At 38.0% G+C, this 25,706-nt stretch overlaps 1 long non-coding RNA gene across 1 annotated transcript; it reads right to left on the reverse strand.

Moving 5' to 3' along the window:
* Positions 1-7,530: 7,530 nt before the first annotated feature.
* LOC149772851 (uncharacterized) lies at positions 7,531-21,301 on the reverse strand. Its single transcript, XR_016417578.1, has 4 exons — positions 21,059-21,301; positions 19,157-19,219; positions 9,898-9,996; positions 7,531-7,803 (listed from the first exon to the last, which is right to left on the reverse strand). It is a non-coding gene; the product is annotated as an uncharacterized LOC149772851 (long non-coding RNA).
* Positions 21,302-25,706: the final 4,405 nt, after the last annotated feature.

Genomic DNA, 25,706 nt, shown 5'->3' on the forward strand with positions numbered 1-25,706 from the left:
AAGATGGTGCGTATGTCTTTCTGCGACCTGCAGCACCCATTATAATGCGAAATGAATGTTTGGTATTATAGTGAGCAGACGGATCATCGGAGTTTTATGATACCTGTATTCAAATACGGATCTTAAGGAGATAAATCTATTGATACTTTGTTGAGATAGAGAGCTTGATTTTTTTTGCTAGAGATAGAGAGCTTGATTTTTTTTTTGCTAAGTTATAGCCTTTCTAATAAAATTCTGACTGCGTCGTTTTTAGATGAATTTCGTCTTTTTCGGTGCATATCTTGGTAACCCCTTTGAATTGCTTGCTGACATTGGCCCTACCAAATGAGCCCGGTAAAGACGCATGCTGAGACACCTAGCCTATGAAGGTAGCTTGAGGGTTTATGGAGTTACTTGGATTCGAGTGACAAACAGACCCTGTACGACATAAATTTGAATAAAGCCCGTCTTCCAAACTAGCACCGTAAGACAGTCTGCTAGAGGTAAATTGGCCAAGTTGCCAGATCACTATTTTCTGATTATCTCGATACCGCCTTGGAATTTTGACATGCGGTTTGCTTTGCTAGATCGGCCTTGGTGAGATAAACATAAGGATGGTTCGTCCGCATGCCTGCGACCTACAATGCCCCCATAATAAAAAATGAGTCTTTGGTACTAAGGTAGCGGACGGATCGTCGGAATTATATGATACTTATGTCCAAAGATGCGTCTTCATGAGAGTAACCCTACAATACCTCGTTGGTGAGAACCGATCGATGCATTCGTTAGAAAATCGGATTCTTGTGACTTAGGGTTAGGGTTTAGGGTTAGAGTTATGTGCTTCTGGTAATAACGCAAGAACAGACAATACGATCTGAATGCGCTTTTTACAGCAATACGTGTCTCATGGAGCCCGAAAGATCAGTACTTTGTTCATAAAAATTGTTTTTAGTAGTTTGGGAGAAATTCAGATTCCTGTGATTTCCCACAGATGTAGCATAGGTTAGGGTTACAGTTTTCAGTTAATAGCTTACGAACGGATGGGACGATCTGGATGCAGTTTTCACTACGATACGTGTCTCATGGAGCCAGATGGATAGGTAGGTACTTCATAAAAATCAGTCCTGAGGTTGGATATGAAAGTGGATTTTGTCATTTAGAGTTAGGGTTATATGTAAAGTAACATCAATATTTCGGTAACTCATGGGATTTTGTCATGTGGTTTGCTTTGCTACATCAGCCTTGGCGAGGCCTAATTAAAAATGGTTCGTCTGTATGTCTGTACAGCGCCCCCTATAATGTGAAATGAGTGTTTGGTGCTGTATCGGGCAGACGGATCATCGGAGTTCTACGATACATATGCCCCTTTTGTCATAAGAGGCTTCCTATGCTGGATAAAGGTAAATCTGTAATCATAGTTAATCTAAGTTTTATCCCTGGTATCGATGACACGTCAAGTACTAGTTCACACCAGTTACACGTATGCAATGTTTTTTGTTTTATAAAATTTCAATTAATCTGCAGTTGATAATTCCTATTGAAAAATATGTAACATACAGTTTCTGACCATTAAATGTTGTCTTCTGCTAACATATTCAACACTCCCAGGACTCAGGAATACGATGTTGTCAAGAAAATTATTGTATCAGTTACTTTCATATATATATATATATATAGTGATTGGACATATGAGTATATATTTATGCGAGTTTGTAAGGAAATTAAATTTTAAAATACATTATTGATCGGATGTTTGTTGTATCGATATTAGTTATGAACAAATATAATTATTTTATTGAATAAATGAAAATAATTACTTATTGGAGAATTTGTAAATGATTAGTGTACAGGGCTTAGACCTTGAGATTACCCGTCTGTTGAATTAAAAACTGATTTTTTTGCCATGCGGCTAGGAAAGTGACCGGGTTTATATGACCGGGGGGGGGGGGGCGAAGTCGCCAATGAAGGGTACGAATACAGGTTGGATGATAGTCATTTTCTGAACGTACGTGCTTGCAGTGTTTGTCTACGCACCTTATCACTTGGAAGGCGTGAACTGGTATTTACCTAGGTGCAACGCAATTAGTGAAGAATTGGTGTCAACTATGTTTTTCTGGGTCATACGGATAAAGAAAAAAACAAAACCAATGTGCACATACACTAGAACTAACAGGACACAGCATACAGTACACAGACGCTCAAAATGTAGATAACAAGAGCAGAGAGAGACAGTGTGAGATACAGAGCGAGCGAGAGACAATGTGTGTGTGAGAGAGACAGCACGAGAGAGAGCGGGAGACAGTGCGAAAGAAAGCTTGAGATAGAGCAAGAGAGCGAATGAAAGACAGCGAGCGTGAGACAGGTGCAGAGAACGAGCGAGCGAGACGCAGAGCACGAGAGACAGAAAGTGAGAGCGTGAAAGCGATCGAGACAGAACGAGAGAAAGGCAGAGAAAGCATGAGACAAAGTGATACAGGGAGAAGATGGACAGAAAGAGCAAGTGGGACAGAGCAAGTGGGAGAGACGGATTGAACAAGAGAGAGCACGAGATAATGAGCAAAATAGATATAGAGAGAGCACGAGACATACATATGAAGACAGAGTGAGAAAAAGACATAGAATCTATGTTGGGGTTTGGACCGAGACAAGGAAATCCCAGTCAAGGTTTTATATTATTTGTCTCCCCACGAGGGTTGCCGAGGGGGAGACAATATAATGTAACCCCTTGATTGGGATGTCCTTGTCTCAGTCCATAACCCAACGTAGATTCTTTTTCTCACCCAATAATTTCCTTTAAAGTAAAAAAGAACTTCTCACTTTTGCAATATAGTTTACGCTCAAATATTTACATACGGTCCATTAGTACAAACATGTTTATGAGGACTGTAGCGTGACCGTGTCATCCGAAGTACACAGTAGTTATGCGTGAGCCCCCAAAAAATAATAACATAAAACGTTGCATAGTATTGAGGTATTATTACATTTAACATATGGATGTTATATCAAATTAACAAGAAATAGCTAATATTTATTATAAGAGAATGTTTCATTTTCATCAGATCCGATTTAGAAAATTTCGTTGTAAATAATGGAACGATACTGGGCCCACACCTCTGTTGTAGCAGTAGAGGCTATTATTATAACGAAAAGTAACATGTAGCATGTGTTCATGCTTGGGTTATTCACGGGTAATTAGTAATGTGTCACTATGGTATATAACTCTTCTTTTCTTTGGAGGTGGTGAAACTGTTTGTGACATACTTGTGTTGTCCTTAATATTGATTGTAAAATTAACCCCGTGTATAAAACACCCTCCAAATACGGACCCAAGATGATAATCATGTGCTAAACTTTCAAGTTCACAGATTCTTTGAAAATTTATTTTTCTGTCTTGGAAATATAGCAAGTGCTATAGTGAAATTTGCTTATGGATGTGTCAACGGATAAATGATTCCTTCTGACGGGTAAGTGCAATATTTGTCATTAAATATTGCAATTTTTTTTTGATTCAACTGGGGCACAACAGATATGCTTAACAAAATTAGAATAAAGCATGTTTGACAAAAAATTTCTTTCTGTTACGAAGTTTTCCGTAGTTGTTAAGAGAGTTGGGAGGCTATGAAGTGTATAGGTCTATAGTCTGTGTGCACAGATCAATGTTTTCTGTCATAGTTCATTTCACACAGCATTGAGAATTTTGTCCTATCTGTAGCACAGTAAATTTTCAGGTCAGCGTCATAATTGTTGCAAACAGTATATTTTTCACACGAAGTATCTAAAACTAGTTAGGTAGCTTTAGCTACATTTGATGAAGCTGACCCGAAAGTGTACCAAGCAATGCGTGGAACAAACTAGCATAATATCAAAAAGCTCGACATCATATGCATGTGTATCTCTCTCTCAAAATGGTTTTGTATGGTGTGTTCTCAAAGATGGATTGGCATAAGTTATTATGTTTTTTGTTATATATTTGTTGTTGTTTGATTTTAAAAGAACTACGTCAGGCACAGCAGAAAACAAGGGTTTCTTTTTTTTAAAGTAGTTCTGAGCGTGTGGACACCTTGACTGAGACGACTGGTCTGAGATAAGAAAAGTAAGGAAAACAAAACAACTATATTTTTCTGTTGCATGGGTGAGAAAAACAAATAATAGCCATTTGAAACTTTTATTATGTATTCCCAGCCACAAGAACAACATAAAAGAATTTATAAAACATTAATAATTTTCAACAATGGTAACATCAATAGAGCGGTTCAAATACAAATATTGAAAATAAAGTTTTACAAATGTTCATCTCATCAAGACGTTTGATGAGTTTCACTAAAAACCGATACAACAGATGACAGCTGATAACATGAAAAAGAAACAGTGGGTCAATATTTGAAGGGCAAATAGCTCTGGTCAATTTCACGTGGACTTCATATAACAGAGCAAACTCAAGACCCATTTATTGATGTGATTGAAATGTACATAAAAGTTTGGGGTTAACAAAAGAATTACTATATACCATGATGAAAGGAGGGAAAAAAACCTAATACTGTGTAGACTACCTGCAGTTTCAGGAGCCGAGCAGTGAGACCCATTAACAATGTCATCATGTCCAGTAGGAACTGACATGCAGTCACTCTAGAATTAGTACTGGAAGACAATAATAAATAAAAGGAAAACAAACTGTCCAATATACGGAAATATTCTGAACTGGAACAGCTATCAAATCTATTACATCAAAGGAATGAAAAGATTTCAGACTCTCTATTAAGTTTTTTGTTGATTAATACCACAACTGTTGTGTCAGTTAACAATCATGAAAATAAATGAAAAAAGACATTAAGTGTAAGTGCTTTGGATTTATTGCGCATCATTAAAATTTTTCAGTCATAACGCTATAATATCTGCAGTGTGACATTTTGTAGTGGTATCAAGCACTGGGGCATGATGCCGCAGATATGTAGCATCATGCACCACCCAGTCACATTATCCTGTCACCAGGCCAATCAGTCCTAACACTAACCTCTTAATACTAAGCGCCAAGTGAGGCAGCTGCTAGTACCATTTTTATAAGTCTCTGATATGACTTGGTCAAATGTCATTCATTCTTACCAGCATGTACAATACCAGTGCATTGTCTATTTACTGAAATGTATTGATTAGGGCTGAAAGCAGCCACAGGTTTTGTAGATACAAACAATGGAAGCAGACAGTGCTGCTTTACACAAGAACAAATTTCACTGACTGGAGGATAGGGTTTCCCCCAAGGAATCTGCTGTTTTGAACCAGTCAATTGCTTCCTTGAAACCATTTTATATGCGACTATGATGGCTTTTCCACAGAATGCATCTGGATGGATTGTTTTCTTATAAAGCCTGTGCAAGATGAAGAAAAGTTGAATAAAATGTTACATTAAAAAAAGGCTTAAAGCTAAACCTGACTTTAACATAGAATATGATAAATAAAGAAATGGAATTTCCAAGATTCTTGGCTGCAGAAGTTTCTGTGGCACGATGCCAACAAAGATCAAACAATTGCAGCTTGTAATGCATGTAAGAGATGGCCCTGATACCAACAAAAACCAGTGGATTGTTTGCAGGACAAGTTATCACAAGGAAAGATGCACTGTTTACAAATCAAAAAGTGCAAAGCACAATACATGTCAATTAAAATGTTTCAGTGAAAATGTCAAATCTGATAAAGATGTTGTGGGTGATTTTTAGATTGAGTGATCAATAAATACAATGTGAGCCAAACTGAGTTTTACAAGAATCTGTTTAATTAATTAAAAAAATGCACAACTGAATTAGTTAAGCAGGGTTTTCAGTAAAAATAGGAAAATAGTGAAGTAGTACAAGTTTTCCTCATTCAAAACTGGTGATGACAGCCATAACCCAAGGACCCAAAAGAAATATTTCTAGTTCACATTTTTATGTAACACAAATATATAATACATAATACATTGATATTGTATTGTTTCAAAATTAATAATTCACATTTTCACATTCTATTCAAAAACGTTTATATGGAGGAAACAAAGAGCTGATTAGTTCTTTAAGAAAGAAAAATACTTTTGTACTTGTACTCAAAAATGCAACCAATAAAACTTTGTATCACAGAAAACACCAAATATATAATACAATAAAATTCTAATGCATTTATGGTGCCCAGAAGAAGCAAATTAATTGGGCTAATTTTGAACAGTTACAGACTTGTTTACCCATACATTTTCTTGTCAGTATTTTAAGCAGTGTCTGTCAATATTTTCATTCAGTGTTTCTAGCATCTTAGCACATATCACCTATGAAACAGGGCACAAACTGTAGACACTATAAATACACTATAATTACCAGTATGTAGTATTGCACGACATACTGATGATACACTATTTTGTTGTTGTTGTTGTAGGGTTTAACGCCATTTTTCAGCACACGATAGGCTATACATGGTGGCCGGTATATATGGTGGAGGAAGAAGCCGGGAAAACCCAGGAAAGAACCATGAGAAGCTACTGGCAAACTTTCTCACATACATACATTGGCTGAATCCGAGACTCAAACCCACACAGACACAGGTGAGATGGCAGTGATCCATAATGGAGAGCGCTTTAGACCACTCGCTGCCCCACACTATTCTGTAAATAACTCCTAGTTTGTAAAGACATTGATAAGACACCTCTGTGTTCTAAGCAAAATCTGCAGATATTGACCATTGACTTAAACATGTTTATATTACAGTGATAAAAACCCACAAAGGAATACCTCCACACACCCAAATTCATGCTGTTATTTACCTCTGTTACTTTCTCTAGAAAATCTGTTTTCTCAGCTTCATACATATCCGTAACATTTAAAATAAAGCCAAATCTCTACATTTTACATGGTTAAGGAAGACTTAATACAAAACATTATGACATAAATTGTTACCACCACCCATCCTCTCAGAAAATAATAAGTTCATCTAGATATGTGAAGGCAATCTTATTTATTTCATAAAATTTGATATCAGCTTTGTTAACATTTACATTAATGGATTGCTTCTAAATACCTTGTGCAATTTTGGAATCTGGGAACATATTTGTCATTGCTTCTGTTAACTTGCCAGCTGTACTCAATGACAAATTCATATTTATGATCAACTCACAGAGAATCACCTCAGCCTGTGTTATTTGCTTTTGAAATATGTGTTGATCACTGACTTCCTTTCCCTTCATCATTGAAAAACATTTATATTTCCCTTCACTAATGATTCCAATTTTGCATGATTTTCTGATTCCACATGCCGTGAACAGTAATTCCATCCACCATGTGCACAGGAAAAGTCTAAGTTCTCTTTCAGACGATGGTTTAAGGCATGGCCACAGAGTATTATAGACTGGTAGAAAATGCTGCTTTCTATTTTTAGACTTTCTATTTTCATGCTAAAACTTTCTTATCATCGACAATTTTCTTTGTTTAAACAACCGGATGCGGAGAATGTTAAAATCAATGATGTGGCACAGACTGCAGACACGTATAAGGATTGAAGAGATGATAAAATAAAACAAAATGAAATAAAAACCACTTAAAAATTAATTCAAAAATATTAATAATAAATGCATCCTCAAATCGTATTTTCCGATCAATGACCATACCGAGGGACTTTATTCAGTACAAATACAGTAAAATATGGATGGGTAAACAGGTCTGCAGTTATTTCAGATTTTGCAATAAATGCTTCAAGAAACATACAAATCATCTCCATTTTCATTCTATAAGGAACATGTCTGCACAATTAATGGTTCAAAATAAAGTCTTCGTTAGTGAATTTCACAGGACAAACAGGACAACAGAATACCTACAATGAAAGAATAGTTTCAACAGTTATAATGTTACTGCAAAAGTAAAAGTATATACATGTTACCCATGCTGCATTAAAAAAAATATAATAGCTTATTATTTAGAATAATTCTAGCATAGTGATGGAAAAATTGATCAAATCTAAATATCAGATTTTACCTTCATTGGTCAACTGTAAAAGCAGTAGTTACAAACATGGTTCCCATGCTTTTCAAAAGATAAATGTTCAGGTCATTTCCAGGATGAAATTACTTTGTTCAAGATTCACATATGACCATTACTGAATGGAATTAAAGAACATTTTAGATTATAAAACATGCATTTTCTAAATCTAAAGCTGTTTATCATTCAAGACTCTCCAAAATAGTCAGAAAAGATGAGCCTGTGCAAAACCATGAAATGTATCACACAAAACAAGTTTGACTATACTCATATAAATTGGCATGTAAAGTCATTTCAACGTACAGAATACAAATTCTAATTTTACCATGCTGACCTGCACTATGTTGTTATGTGGAAACAACATAATGAACATATGCATGTTATACAATGTAAACATTTCCTATCACAGTAGGAAAATAAAATAAAAGCTAAGCATTAGAATCTTTTCTTGAAACGAAAACAGTTTAACTTTAAATTTACCTGTGCCAAAAACCCAAACAAAATTTTTCAAAGGACCTAAACTCATTAAGATGATCTAGTTTAACATCAATCATTTAAAAACATTTACAAAAAGGGTTGATTTAAATTTTGAAAATAACGTCTTCAAAATGATAACTGCTGCATAAACAACTGAATTTCTTTAAAATCAAATTGTCTTCTTGTAATTGATAAACCAGTCCCCAAACCTGTACTGATACAGGGGCTCGTTTTGTTTTTGAATATATAATAAAAGGGATGACAATTTCCCATTTCTCCTGTGTTCTATTTAAGATCTGAAACCAATGCTTCAAGCTACATTTCACTGTGTAATAGTTTCACACCAAAGTTCAGCTAAGCAATTCAAAATTTTGGACAACAAAATGTGGCTTAAAATGAACAGCAGTCCGTTTTCTAACCCGAATTTCCTATGAATATACAAATCCTATTTTTTACATTTGGTTTTCTAGGTTCAGGTGTGAGGTCCGAACAATTGCATAAATAAAAAAAGGAATTTGCTGCCACTGTGTGATAGCGGCATATGGTAGTCACTTACCAGCAGGCCTAGCAAATTTAAACTATGTTATATAATCGATAGGAAAATGATTTATTTTCTTAAAAATGACAAATATGGCAAGTATTATAATCATTATGTCTTTAATCCGCTGACAGACAAGACAAAACTAAACCATAGATGAAACATGACCCGGTACTTGCCATTTGTGTTACTAGTCAGATGAATTCAGCCATTTGCGTTACTTGTCAGATGACTTAACAACTCCAACAATGATATCAGAAGTCCAATAATCATCTGACATCAACAACAAACTTCTTTTTAATGTTGTTGTACAAATATTAAATAATATTAAAAGAAAGACAGATACAGAAAGAACATATAATTCTCAACATATTTAATTCAAGAACAATGACAAGAAACCCGTCAGTTTTGCAGCAATCAGGCCAGTCTTAAAAGTGAAAATTTTCATGAATTGTGCAGACAAAATGTCTTACTTTAGTCTTTGCAGTTTCCACTTCAGGAGATGAGTTGTCACCAGTGGTAATTTTAACAGCATGAGGAAGCTAAAAAACATTCATGCATCGAAAGCATGGATCGAATGTGTACAGGAGAATGGTTGGGTTGATGAAAAGATGCTGCAGTGGATAAAAGTGTTTTATCTCAAGAACACACTTTAATACATTTTAAATTTGAGTGCATTCACTGACATGTACTTTTTGAAAGATTTAAAAGTTGTCCCACAACCTAAAACTCATAAAAACAAACAGTTCACCAAAACATTATTTTCAAAATTAATTTAAGCTGTCCCAATGTATACTGTAAATATGGTATATTCAATGTTTTTAAAAAGAATAAGAAAAGGAAATAAAACTATCATTTTAATAAAGTGAGATCCATCAGCATTAAAATAAAATTGTTGATAGGTTTTTCACTAACCTGCCATGACAGAACTTTAAATCCACTTGCAGATTCAGCACAATGGTGGACACTGTCAGCCCAGGGAATATTCTCCCAAAATAAAATGCCAGTGTTCAGCTAAATAAAAACAAATTGTAATACATGAACATCTTGATCATTAATGGAGAAAAAAAGATACATACATTGTCCATCTTATAGTTAAATCAATGTATGGCCACAATATTGAAGCCATGACTGATATCTGGATAGGTTGACAAAGGAATGTAGAACTAATATTGTTATATTATATATGTTTATATTTATTCATAAAGGCTATTAAATAGTTCCTTTTTCAATTTAATTGGAAAAGACAATTCATGCTTCATTTAGAAAGTCTATTGAACTGTCCACCAAGTATATAATTTACGTAAAGCTATCTGTATGGCTACCACATACCTGAACTGCGAAATATACTAATTGTTGCAAATGATTACATTTTACAGCAACACTTTTCCTTATCTGAGAAATCCCTTTTTATAATCATAATATCCAAGAGTTCTGTTTCTATCTCTAAATGTTTGCACAAAGATGTACAGTAATACTGCCGGATACACACTTTGAAGTTTAACAGGAAACATGATTATTATATCTATAATTAACATCTGTAAAAAAAAAAACCCATGCATTAAAATGGCCAACTGATTTGAGAGAACAGAGACCTCTGGTAAGACAATGCTGTTACACATTGCTAATGAAAAAAGGCAGGCTTAATAAGTAGTTTTTTAGCATGATTATTTAAGTAATGTGATTATCCAAATACTAAATGCTAAATTCGGACCTATCTTAGCTTTTGCCCACTACATCTGGATGATCATGAAACTGGCTTAATTGCTCAAGCATGTTAGTCTTTCAGGTTTAAGCAGGTCACTGTTGTTAAAACTTGCACAATGTTAAAGTCCTTTATCTCCTCCAGGACTCACGTACTAATTCCACTCCAATGGTAAACATATGGAAACACTATCATATTCAAAATTCAATAACTTAAAATTTATGGGTGCTGATAATGACACCTATAATTTTTCGTGCACATCTAACCTTGGTGCAAGCTTATGTGTGGAGAACACCATATGACCCGCGGCAATTTGTTTACATACATGTGCATGAAACACGTGTTATTGATTCTGCACCAAATGAATCAGGTGCTACTTTCAGTATTGAGTACTCCTGAGTCAAGCCTGTAAGAATGCTAAAATTGCATCAGTAGAAATTTGTCAATATTTTTTTTACATTACATATAGGATAAGCTCTCAAAAGATATTTTTCCTAAAATTTTAATTTTCATTATTAACCAATTATGGACCACCAACCTGTAAATACTCTATTATTTCTTCACCCATTTCTAGACTGGTTCACAGTTCTTCCGTATAATTAGTACCGTGTGTCCTATAACCAGATTTAATTTTTTTTTGAAAAAGTTGTATTTTACTCCTTGATATTAGAGCATAATTGTAAGAAAGAATTGGCCATGCTTGTGCATGGATAATAGTGCAATAGCATTTTATGTGATACCAATATCTGTAGTTAAATTGCATCCGCATTACATGTTGCTGTGTTGTATTGTACTTATTAATGGCTTATTCTTGTTATTAAAAGAATTGTTTTCTGCCTTTGTATCTTCATGTTATCTTTCTATGGCATGCATGCTACACAAAAGAAACACAAGCATGCTGACATCAGCAAGTATGACATCACAGGGTATCAAATTACATGACGCATTGTATTTTCATCTCTCACTGGCTATAAGACAAGTTTTAAATGTTTTAAATTTCAAAATTGCATTTCTTTTCTTGCTGACTCTCACAGAAATAACATACAGTGCATCCCTATTCACATCAATCAAACAAAACAAATAAGTGTGCCACATGACAGGTCAAAATGATACGAGCCATTGCCCTTTTGTGACTAAAACAAATACACACACCCATGAAGCATCAAGAGATGATGATATTCCAAACTTATTTAAACTATCATCACATGTGATTCATGACCCCCAAATGTTAATAAAAAGGTATAAAAGCCAAGGAAGAGTTCCATAAGCTGTATTATACTGAATAATTAAATAACATAGTGCTACTTTTTAGTATAAAACTATGGGGAAGGGTGAATAAGCAAAGAATAGACAGAGTAATTTCTTCAAGCCTAGTAATGTTCCCCACAACAAAGGGGGTAGGGGGGAATGTGTATCAACCCAAATAACACATCAACATGAGGTATGTTACATAAGGACATCAAGAGACAAATTTGAAAAAGCTATCCAAAGTTCCTATAATGCTGACATTGATGTTGGAGACAGAAAGTGTATGCACAAACTGTTATGACTCAAGCTGTTAAGTATGCTGGAGGTGGAAAAATGTGTGAAAAACTTTGCTATGCCAAGACAAGTTCATGTCTCTATGCAATATGCAGACACTGATAAAAATTGTCACTGAATACACTACTTGTTAAATTTAAGTAATAGAATTGAATTGCATATTGAAGTTGTCTAATACATAAACATATACCTACATTAACCCAAAGCTCATAAAAAGTTAAGAAAAAGTCTAAAAATCATTACTGTAGCTGCTTTCCACTATAAGCAGTGTTAAATTACTTACTTTTTAATATAAAGCTGAAAAAATGCATACATTATTGAACAAAAGAGAAACAAAGCAAACATTGCAATCACTCAATTACAGTCAAAGGGGAGGTAATACACCTTGATTTGGCAAACCAAATAGCAAGCTCTAATTTACAGCTAAATGATTCCTTACTATTACTTGATGGTAAGAACAGAGCAATGTAGGTTTTATAAATAGCTTTTGTTTCAAATATGAAACCATATTTCTGACATGAAGCTTGTTTTCATTTATTCACAACAACATATATGGTGAACAAAACACATATCGCTTTGTGCACGCAGTAATCAAATGCTGAGATTTGGAATAATGTGTTCTGAGACCACAAGTTGCAACACCCTGAGTATGAAGGTTTTCTATCATGGGACTTGGTACATGAAGAAAAAAGAGATCTGGTTTGGTGGGAGAGGGCAGTATGTTCACCATGCAGTTATACATCAAAAATGTTTCAACTGTATGAAGAGAGGTTGGGGAAGAAAAACTGCCTGTGTAAAGAATGCAATACAGATAGGACTTTTGCAGAGTTATATTTGGAATGAAGGGTTGAAAACTATTATTTTAAGTGAAAATATCCCTCCCTGCTCCCTCAACAAAAGGAATGCAGAAACGTTCCAATACTGTTTACCCAAAAATGTAATGTACCAATATGAGAAACATGCTGAACATAGAATAGGTGTCAAGGAGTTTAATTCTAGGATAAGAAATAAGACCGGTATAATTGATATTCAATGTGACTCGACATATAATAATTCAATTTACAGGTTGAGGCAATGCAGCATGTGCAGTTTTGTGCACAGTCCTTATTTTTACAATGTTCTCTGCTTTGATCTGCTGAGTGTGTCTCTAAAGTTAAATGATCAGTACTAATACATAAGTGATTGTGACATAAGTGGCTTACATATAAAATCTCCCCCACCCCCACCCCCTTTTGGGGAATTGTTGCATGTGTTAAATGGTATTTAACCATATAGGCCAATCTATGGGTACCATCATATGAAATTCTGCCATCAGGCCATACTATGCTCTTTTCCCTATGGCCTGAGCTATCTACTTCCACTCTCCAGTTTATAAAACCATCCCCATCTGTCTTTTGTATAGAATTTTTCTCCAAAACCACATTCAAACCATGATAAAAAGACTCCATTATGATTGTCATATGTAAAAACCACCAAATTGATACCCTGTATGCACGTGGTAACCATGGAAACAACAAACTCCTATTATGGTATAGGTCGCATATAGGACTCACGGTACTAATTCCACTCCAATGGTAAACATATGGAAACACTATCATATTCAAAATTCAATAACTTAAAATTTATGGGTGCTGATAATGACACCTATAATTTTTCGTGCACATCTAACCTTGGTGCAAGCTTATGTGTGGAGAACACCATATGACCCGCGGCAATTTGTTTACATACATGTGCATGAAACACGTGTTATTGATTCTGCACCAAATGAATCAGGTGCTACTTTCAGTATTGAGTACTCCTGAGTCAAGCCTGTAAAAATGCTAAAATTGCATCAGTAGAAATTTGTCAATATTTTTTTTACACTACATATAGGATAAGCTCTCAAAAGATATTTTTCCTAAAATTTTAATTTTCATTATTAACCAATTATGGACCACCAAACCTATAAATACTCTATTATTTCTTCACTCATTTCTAGACTGGTTCACAGTTCTTCCGTATAATTAGTACCGTGTGTCCTCCAGAAACAGACATTTTAAAATAGATATTGAGTAAATATAATGGGTAACAAATCCAATCGATGATCTTTTTCTGTTCTTCACTCAAAACAAACAAATCTTTTTACATTATGTTCAAACTAGTTGGCAAAAAAACTGTATTAGAAGTTTGAAAGTGGATTTCTTACATAATGTCACCTGTTTACTGTTTATTTCCTGCAGTGTTTTGTGTTTAACTAATACCATATTTGCAATAAGTTTGTTGCTCTGGAGCGGGCGTTGGCTGTTTAAGTCAGGGCATATGGTTGTGTTGGTTTTCTTTATCTTTTTATTTGAGGAAAGCCATGACAGATATTGTTTTGAAGGCAAAGGCAATGCAAAACTTGGTTACTATAATATACACTTTTTATACCATGTTATAGTATTCTTGCACCATCCCATTTGTTTCTACCACCTTTTAATATTAAAAGGCATCAAGAATATAAATAATGCACAGAACGTAGTCATTTCATTCACTGATTTATAATTTTTAATCTGATCGTCACTAGGGGTTCCCAAACAGTCAACTTATTGGCATTTTCAATCACCGCTCTGGTGGCCTAGTGGTTATAGCATCCGCCTTGGATGCAGGAGGTCGTGGGTTTGATTCCCGGCCGAGTCATACCAAAGACTGGTACTAACAGTTGCCTCGCTTGGCGCTCAGCATTAAGAGGTTAGTGTTAGAACTGGTCGGCCTGGTGTCAGGATAATGTGACTTGGTGGGAGACGATGCTACATGTCTGTGGCATGATGCCCCAGTGCCATACATCACTATAAACTGTCACACTGCTGACATCGTAGCGATATGACTGAAAAATTGTTAAAGCTACGTTAAAAATCCAAATCACACGCATTTTGATTTTGAATCTCTAGCAACATGGTCACCATATCTCCTTAGGCCAGTCAATGTTCACAAGCGATGTATGTGATGTAGTTCATGCTCTTTGAAATCTGAATAATTCCATAAATTTTGGATTTACATCTCTTTGAACAAATGTATACAAGAGTTCTTCCTATTTATGTGTTCAATTTGTTTTAGAAATATTAAAACTAGAAATTGCAAATATTGGATATAGACAGTTTTGGCTGAAATAGACTATTCTAGAAATAAGAAATGGACACCGAGCAGTCTGTTTGCATCAGAAGCTCCTGTTTGCATTGAAATACCAATAATCGGACAGTGTTTGGGACCCCTTGGTGTCAATCAGATTAGAAATTATAAAACATCGAATGAAATGACAAACTTTTGTGAATTTTTTATATTCTTGATGCTTTTTGTTTTTAAAATTGGTCAAGGTTACAAACAAATGGGTAAAGATGCTAACAGGTACACAGGTATTCACCCATTGATAATAACCCAGGTATAATAATTTACAGTTCTCTCCTTTCTCATGCAACCTATTTAAGAATCAACGCTGATATTTCAGATTGTCTGCCATTTTTCTCACGACCTAAATGCACCTGGTTTGAGTTCCAGATGACATCAACTCGTCAATACCTCTCGTCAACAGCAACAGTAAGTACTGATTAAGAAATATTTGATGAAATAAAATTAAAATACGTACTGAAATGCCCAGTTTAACTAAATGCCATTATTGCCTCAAGTTTGTGGCCCTGAAGTGAATGTTAGCTGTTCAAGCCAGGGATGCTGCTCATATGTTTACTGTGTTTTTTTTTAATACCAGGAAACCTAAGTCAGATATTTTTTGTCATAGCAAATGTAACACAAAAATGTGGTTACCATAACATACACTTCTTATATCATGTTAGGAAAAATTGAACAAACTATACAGAATGAAATGTTTCACTGAAATGTTTAAAATTAAGGGTAAAAAAATCTGTTATTTTATAACACTGAGAAAAAAATTCAAATAAAAATTCACATGTGTAAATGTGTAATTTTTGATGGTTTTTTTATATGAAACAGTTCCAATAAAACAGACGGGTTTCTCGTATCGAAACAACTTGTCAGATTCATTCTATTTTTATGCTACATACATAGTGAACCAGTCTAGATTGAAAATAAATGGTGCCAGACATTAATAATAATAATAATAATAATAATAATAATCTAATCTTTAGAAGCTCTAAGCGCTTTACAACATTAGACAACATTTATAAGATAAAAAACATATAATAATGTTAGTATAAAAACAAATACCATTAAATTAGGGGCCCTGAGTGGCCGAGTGGTCTGAAGCGCTCTCCGTTGCGGATCACTGCCATCTCACCTCTGTCTGCGTGGGTTCGAGTCTCGGATTCGGCCAATGTGGGTATGTAAGAAAGCTTGCCAGTAGCTTCTCGTGTGTCGGTGGTTCTTTCTGGGGTTTTCCCCGGTTCTTCCTCCACCATTAATACTGGCCGCCATGTATAGCCTATCTTGTGCTGAAAAATGGCGTTAAACCCTACAACAACAACAACAACAACCATTAAGTTAGAATAAAAAATAAAAAATAAAAAACATGCTGAGAATATTTCAGGTAGGAAACATTATTAGGTCTTTAAGTTTGTTCTTGCAGTTGAAATAAGTGAGTTTTGAGAGCCCTCTTGAATGTGATCAGTGTCTTTGTGTCTAAGTTCAGTGGGCAATTCATTCTACGTTGCTGGGCCCTGGTATGCAAAAGAACGCTGTCCATATGACTTTGTTTTCATAGTGGGAATAATGAGTATATGATTATCAGAAGAGGAGCATAAGTATCTTGCTGGTGTGTACACATGGGTGAGATCGGATAGGTATGTTGGACTAGAGTCAGACAGTGAAACGTAGCACAGAGAACAAATTTTGTGTTTGATTCTGGATCGAATGGATAGCCAATGTAGGGTACAGAGCAGCGGGGAGGTGTGCTCTGATCGTGGTACTTTAAGTATGATCCGAGCAGCTGTGTTTTGAACTTTTTGAAGTTTCTGGAGTAGATATTGAGATGAACCAGACAGAATTGAGTTACAATAGTCCAGTCTTGAAAGTACTAATGAACACACAAGTGTTTTAGTGGCAATAAAATAAACCCCCAAACTGGGATGAATAGATGTGACTGATGGATGTTATACAACTGAAATATGTTAGGAGAGGGATTTTGTTAAACTTAAAAACATGCTGCACTGGACTGCTGTTGAGGGACGAACCATGGCAGGTCGAGTATAATACAACAATCATCATTTGGACTTTACAACTATTCACGAAAGTTACTGTAGACATGTAGACTAGTTAAAGTGAGTGTTATGCATAAATAATCTATCAATTTCTTTTGTCTCTAATATTGTGCTACGGTATTTACAGTATGTTTTCAGACAGCAACAAATAATTACTTTCTTTTGTCGTCCAAAGACATTGAATTCTTTAATTATGTGTCTGAAAACATACAGGGGAAGATAAATTTGTGGCCCCCCCCCCCAATCCATAACGAAATTACCGTTAGCTCACATGATGACATGCTGCCATAAAGAATAATAAGTATTTTGTCCAATATCATGGAAAGGATAATGAATGAAAAACAGGTGTGTGTGTGTGTGTGTGTGCGATTTGGATTTTTAATGTAGCTTTAAAACAAATTAAGTCATATTGTTACAATGTCTGCAGTGTGACAGTTTAATAGCAATGTCTAGCAAAGGGGCATAATGCCGCTGACAGGTAGCATGATGTCCCAACCAGTCACATTATCCTGACACCAGGCCAACTAGTCCTAACACTAACCTCTTAATGCTGAGCACCAAGTGAGGCAGCTGTTAGCATAAGATGTAAAAAAAATTATAGTGGAGCAAGATCCGAAAATTACAAAGCATATAAATGTTATATTTGCCCCCCCCCCCCCGAAATGGTGTCCCAAAAAAAACTGTAAATACAGTGCAACTACTAATCCAAATGAATTTAGACGATTTGAGACAAAACTTTTAACCGCTGATCCAGGTAAGTAGCAGACCCGCTTATAACATGGGGTCAGTTGTAGAGCCCATTTTATTTTACTAGAAAGTACCAAAAATCTGACCCGTATTTGTTGAACAGAGGAAATCGTGATCAAAGTTGGTAATTGAAACCTGTTGGAATTGTTATCGATCTCTCAGTGGTTGGGTATCTTGACTATAAAGGTCATTTTTACATAAAAGCAAATAACTTAATTAGACAAAGCACTTTATTGACAGTTATTGCCAACGAGACTTTAAAATGAGTATTCAGCCATTAAACAGAACAGCTAGCCCTATCCCCCTTACAGGCTTTCAGTGTCAAGCAAGGATGGCATCATTTCATATAGTTATGGAGGTCCCTCGATAAATTACACCCTTGCCTACAGTGCAGTCTGTTTTTGGACATGTGGTGCATGAGTTATCAAAGGAGTGGTGTATATTGCTCTTTTTATGCTCAGATTATGCTTTTTTGCTGCTTATATTAGCAATAATTATGCTTATACCTTTATAGGGGGTTAGCACATGTGAACCTACAACAAAGCAGTTCAGGTTAACATTTAATACAATTTTCATTTGATTGGGTGGCTAACTGATTGTTAGGACTGACAGGTACCTGGTAGAAATTTCCCAAAATTCTGACATCTCTATATATGGGCGGCTATGCAAATAGTTTAGGAATAATTAATCTAACTGAAAACCATACATAATGAAATCTTTCATTTAAATATTTTAATCAAAGGAGAAAACAATTCTGTTGTAACATAAAAAAAAATCTTTAAAAAACTTCACTAAGTATTGTATTGTAATTTTATGGGGATAATTTTTGTAATTATTACTTATAAGTGTATTATTGCAAATAACATGTGTTTGAAAGAAATAAAATATACTAAAGATGCAAATATTAATAATACAGGGCCATCAAAAACGATCCATTTATATACCCTGGACTAAATGTCGCATCTGGCATGTATTTGGCGAATGGAGAACCTACCAATGGAGAACTCGCTTACGGAAAACTAGCCCTAGGTTGGTTGGTGAATTCACTCCAGGCTGACTGAAGAGAGAGAGAGATAGAGTTAGAGAGCTTCTCTGGAGAAGTGAAAGATCTTACATGTATACTGATTAAGACTGTCAAATTTATACCTTAAGTGTTCACAAAGAAATCAATCAGTTATCATTAATAATATCAATTCTCAAAGAAGATGAAATTGTCAATAAATACTGGCATAGTTATCGCCAATTTGCTTCATGTACCAGTTGCATAAGCTCCAGCAGGTGAAGCTTAAAATGTAGGTAACATTGCATGTAGAAATAAAAAAGCGCTGGATTTTACACCTCAAAAGCATCTTAAATAGTTGATTGAGGGGGTAGGGGTGCTGATGGACATATGTGAAGTTAGTGGACAAACAGATGGAGTGAAGCCTTCAGATACTCATGTTTAAGTTATTCTAAGCCAGGTTTATTTCTATAAAAAAGGGTATTTGGTGATATAATTTCATTATTACTAAAAATATGAGGCAAATATTAAATTCCAATGAAAATAATTGAAATCATTTAAAATAAATAGTTAAATAGACAGTTACAATGTTTTTTTGGGATGGAGACAAAGCTTATGAAGTAAATTATCAGATATATGCTGAAATAAATGAGGCTGCACTTAAGTTGTTACTATCTAGGATACCACAAAGATTATTATGTTATCTTGTTTTTGGTAAGTTTCAAACAAACAAGTCTGATATAATGATATAAAACCACACAATGGTGACATTTATTTAACCAAAGTCTATTCAATCCTAATTACTGAATACTCTGCACCTTAACTGTCTCCATGAATCTTCCAGACAAATATCTATCGCTATGAACTTTTACAATGGTGGCCATGTACTGAACTTGGGTCAAAATAAGAGCATGTCCAGTGTAATCATCACAATCGAAGGTAGTATGACTTTGTTTATCAATATGTGTAGCTTTCATTGTGACATCATAATGCGCACCATTCAATCCAGATTATACTGGATCACACCTTTAGGTTCATTTTGTCAAATTATATACATACTTTAATATTGATTTTGCCACTGGGACCTCTTGGGGCATCGAAATAATGTCCTTCCAAAGGAATATGGATGTATAAGAATTTAAATGAAGTGAATACTTGCTACTCAAAGGTATGTAGAATCAAAGTATAAAAAATGGCACCAATTACTGAAATAGTTGGTGCTGAATGCCTACATGTCTTATGTGACTTGTACTATATAAACAAAATCAACAACAGCAAAAAGTTATTCTGCAATGACCGGCAATAATAGTCCAACATACACAGGGCATAAGTAAACACTTGCTATAGAAATGAACAGGTGTGTGTGGGGGGGCATATCTGAATTTAAGTGTGATTAAGTTCTAAATGATGTATGTATGTGTATATGATATGTCTGCATGTGGCAGTTTATAGTGATGGCTAGCACTGGAGCATCATGCCTCAGACATGTAACATGATGTATCTCGGTTATTCGGTAACTGAACAATTCAAGAGGCGATCATATAAAGCGGTATCCATCATTGGGCGATACCTCTAAATTAGTATCTATTATCTTTGGGGCGACTTTTCCTGACACCTGGAATGATGATTTCTCCAAGGGACAGGTTCTCCATGGAGCTAGTCCTACATGTAAGACCATGACGCTGATATTTATGTTTTGGGCATCAGGACCAGCACTAAAACAAAACCAACTTGTGCAGTGTCTTACATTGTAGGACAATTTATGGGGCGAGTAATCCCAATGCGAGTTCTCGACTATTCCAGCAGCACAAACCATTTAAAGTTCAAACTCAGGTCAAAGCTAGGATTTTGAACTCAGCCTATCAATTATTGCTTCAAAATACAATAAGTTCATACACCATGCTCCTGAATATGCGCTCTATTTGGTTAAATTCGAATGTCTTCTCTTGTCGTCGTCTAAGCCCCAGCAAGTAACAATATTTACCTGGTAAGTTACTATCTATCTTATTCGGTAATACATTCAAATTCTACGACTGATCATAGTCGACATACGCTTACAAAACATGACATTACAATGACCGGCCCCTAGCTGGAGAACCTGATAATAAATTTGATAAATAGCTTCTACATTTAATTTTTAAAAAATATTTTTATCATTCATCCTTTTATGTGACTTATTTACATCAATTTGTACATACTAGTTGTCGTATTCAATGGATTTTTTGAGTTTAATTAAGCAAGGCTGATAAGCAAGGCTGATCGCCGTTTTCTGAATGCTACTATACCCACAGTGGTCTAAGGTTGACATTGCCCGGGGTGGGAGTGGGAGACAAGTGCCCCAATCCTCCAAAAAATGCCCCATGCGGCTTGCGTCTCTGACTGCCTCTGTCAACTAAAATCCAGCTCCTGGCCTTCGCGAGTGGCTTAGATTTGAAGCCCGGCAGACCATGTTTTCTACTAACAGGAGAAGGGGTGAAGGCGGCCCACTGGCGCCTTAAAACCCGTTGCTTCGGGTAGATGGGACTTGTAAACCTTGGATGGCAGCTCATCTAGGAGAAGGAAAACTCCGATTCCAAACCTCTGCTGCCTTGTGGCTATACCCATTCATGGGAAAGGCTAAGGGAGTAAACCCCGACAGAAAATCCGGAGATGGAGTCCCTAAGGCGGTCTGACATTGACTTCAATGTCATTCCGGCAACTCCTGCGACGCCGTTGGTGCCAAGCTGTATCGGCATTTGTCGTTCCCCTGGGCACACCAGCTGCGTGGAGAGGGGGGAACTGCTGTATGGACAACAGCTGATTCTCCATACCACCCTGCCCAGGCTTCATAGCTCCACTGGAGAGGACACTCCAGCGTCGTCATACAGCGTCGGCACAACACGAGAAGTAGCAGTTTATCGGTTCTAAGTCAAAGCTCGATTGGCGTAGAGCTTGGTGCCAGGGGTTACTTCTGACGGTGGGAGAGATCACCAGGTCTCACTGGACAGCTACCGCCCGCTTCAAGCTGGGCAGCCCCCAGTCAGTAAGGTGCTGCCCGCCATGGCCTGCCTGCTTCACTGGGTGCGTGGAGCTTAGAGAACCATCTTGACAAATGGGCCACAAAACTCCGCACCAAAAAAAACCAAAAGAAGAAATAAGAAGACTCCAACTCTTCATTTTGCAACCTGGAACATCAGGACCATGTGTCCTGGATTGACCGCTGACCTACAGCAGATCGATGATGCACGGAAGACTGCCGTCATTGACAGAGAACTCTCCCAACTGAACATTGACATTGCCTGCCTCCAGGAGACCCGACTGGCTGACAGCGGCACCATCACGGAAGCCAATTACACGTTCTTTTGGCAGGGGAAGCCCTTGGATAAACCTAGGCAGCATGGTGTAGGCTTTGCCGTAAAGAACACGCTAATCGCCTTCACTGAACCTCCATCATCAGGTACTGAGAGAATCCTTGCCCTCCGGCTGTCAACATCCTTAGGCCCGGTCAACATCTTCAGCGTGTACACCCCAACCCTCTGCTCCAGCTACGAGGAGAAAGACAAGTTTCATGAGGCTCTGGATCAGGCAATATCCAGTATCCCCAACAATGAAAGCCTTTACTTACTAGGAGACTTCAATGCTAGAGTGGGAGCTGACCATGAGGCCTGGTCCACCTGTCTTGGCTTTTACGGAAGGGGCAAGATCAACGAGAATGGTCAGCAACTGCTGGAGATGTGCTGCTCCCACAGCCTATGTGTGACCAACACTTTCTTCAAATGCAAAAAAATCCACCAGGTGTCATGGAGATAGCCACGTTCATGCCACTGGCACCAGCTAGACCTTGTTATCACCAGGCATGCAGAACTGACCAGTGTCCTCCTCACACGCAGCTACCACAGTGCCGAATGTGAATGTGACAAGGACCATTCCCTCGTGGCCAGCAAGGTGCGAATATTACCCAAGAAGCTGCACCACGCCAAGAAGAAGGGTCACCCATGCATCAACACCTGCTGTGCAAGCAACCCAGAGAAAACAGCAGTTTATCAGCAAACTGAAGGAAGCTCTCACCAAAGTGACACCAGATGACACCATTGACTCCAAGTGGTCCCATATCTGTAACTCTGTGTACAATTCAGCCATCACAGCTTACGGGAAGAGGGAGCGAAAGAATGTCGACTGGTATGAGGCAAACTGGGAGGAGATGGAGTCCGTGACTGAGGCAAAGAGGAAATCCCTCCTGGCATACAAGGCTGCACCTAGCCCCAGAACACTACAAGCCCTCAGGATTGCAAGAAACAACGCCCAGAAGACTGCCCGCCGCTGTGCCAACACCTACTGGCTGAACCTTTGCAACAGTATACAGACAGCTGCTGACACCGGGGATAGAAGAGGAATGTATGAGGGTATCAAAAAGGCGACAGGCCCCCACAGCTACAAGACCGCCCCCCTCAAGTCCAAGACAGGCGAAGTCATCACAGACCAGGGGAAACAACTGCAGCGATGGGTTGAGCACTATCTTGAGCTATACGCAACCCAAAACAATGTCACTGGAACTGCCGTGGACGCCATTCCAGACCTGCCTGTCATGGAGGAGCTAGACACACAGCCCACCCTGGAAGAGCTCGGAAAAGCCATCGATTGCCTTGCCTGTGGGAAGGCTCCTGGAAGCGACGGCATTCTGCCTGAAGTCCTCAGGAGCGGAATACCAGCACTGCTCCAGCCCCTACACACACTCCTCTGCCTCTGCTGGGAACAGGGATACATCCCACAGGACATGCGTGACGCCAACATCGTCACTTTGTACAAAAACAAAGGAGACCGTAGCGACTGCAACAACTATCGGGGCTTCTCCATTCTCAGCATCATTGGAAAGGCTTTCGCCAGTGTTGCCTTGGCACGCTTGCAAATCCTAGCCTCCCACGTCTACCCAGAGTCCCAGTGTGGATTTTGAGCCTTCTCAGCATCGTTGGAAACGCTTTCGCCCATGTTGCCTTGGCGCGCTTGCAAATCCTAGCCTCCTGCGTCTACCCAGAGCGGAAAACCAGCACTGCTCCAGCCCCTACACACACTCCTCTGCCTTTGCTGGGAACAGGGATACATCCCACAGGACATGCGTGACGCCAACATTGTCACTTTGTACAAAAACAAAGGAGACCGTAGCGGCTGCAACAACTATCGGGGCTTCTCCCTTCTCAGCATCATTGGAAAGGCTTTCGCCCATGTTGCCTTGGCGCGCTTGCAAATCCTAGCCTCCCGCGTCTACCCAGAGTCCCAGTGTGGATTTCGAGCTGGCAGGCCAACTGTAGACATGATCTTTTCACTACATCAGCTGCAGGAGAAGTGTCGCGAGCAGCAGATGCCCCTCTACATTGCCTTCATAGACCTGACGAAGGCGTTTGACCTGGTTAGTCGGAGTGAACTCTTCAGACTCCTGCAGAAGATCGGCTGCCCCCCACGTCTGCTTGCTGTTATCATGTCGTTCCACGAGAACATGCACAGCACAGTGTGCTTCAATGGTGCAACATCTGAAGCATTCCCAGTCATCAGCAGAGTAAAACAACGCTGAGTCCTTGCGCCCACACTCTTTGCCATCTTCTTCTCCATGCTTCTCCAGTACGCATTCAAGGACTGCAGCGAGGGAGTGTACATCCATACCAGGGCTGACGGCAAGCTGTTCAACATCGCACGTCTCCGTGCTAAGACTAAAGTCACAGAGGTACTCATCCGTGAATTGCTCTTTGCCAATGATGCAGCCTTGACATCACACACGGAAGATGGACTGCAGCAGCTGGTATGCCGCCTCTCCCATGCTTGTAAGGAATTTGGACTGACCATCAGTTTGAAGAAAATTAATGTCATTGCGCAGGATGCAGACTCCCCTCCCTCTGTCACCATTGATGGGTACAACTTGGAAGTTGTCGAGAACTTCACATACCTTGGGTCTAACATCTCCAGCTCAGTCTCCATTGATTCTGAGGTGAACGGCAGGATTGCCAAGGCAACAGCAGTGATGGCCAGACTTAACCACAGAGTCTGGAACAACCCCAACCTCACAGAGAAGACCAAACTGCGTGTCTACCAAGCCTGCGTACTCAGCTCACTTCTCTACAGCAGCGAAACATGGACCACCTATGCAAGACATGAGAGGAAACTCAACAGCTTCCACCCGAGATGTCTGCGGCGCATTCTGCACATCCAGTGGCAGGACAAAGTACCCAACACAGAGGTTCTAGAACGCGCCAACATGAACAGCATGTTCTCCATTCTCTGCGAGAGGCGCCTTCACTGGCTTGGCCATGTCAAAAGAATGGACCCAGGTCGCATTCCCAAGGACCTGTTATATGGGGAGTTAGCAGAAGGTGTACGACCAACTGGACGACCACATCTGCGCTACAAAGATGCTTGCAAGAAGGATATGAAGACAGCAAACATCAACGTCAACGACTGGGAGAGCTGTGCAAACAACCATTCCAGCTGGCGCCTAGCTGTCAGGCAGGGAGTTCAAAACGCAGAGGAAGAGAGAAGAATAAAACAAGCTGAAAAGAGAGCTAGAAAGAAGGATAGA

The sequence above is a fragment of the Sinohyriopsis cumingii genome, unplaced genomic scaffold, assembly GCF_028554795.1.
Source record: "Sinohyriopsis cumingii isolate HCF-2022 unplaced genomic scaffold, ASM2855479v2 utg001101l, whole genome shotgun sequence".
In the NCBI taxonomy this organism is placed as follows: domain Eukaryota; kingdom Metazoa; phylum Mollusca; class Bivalvia; order Unionida; family Unionidae; genus Sinohyriopsis; species Sinohyriopsis cumingii.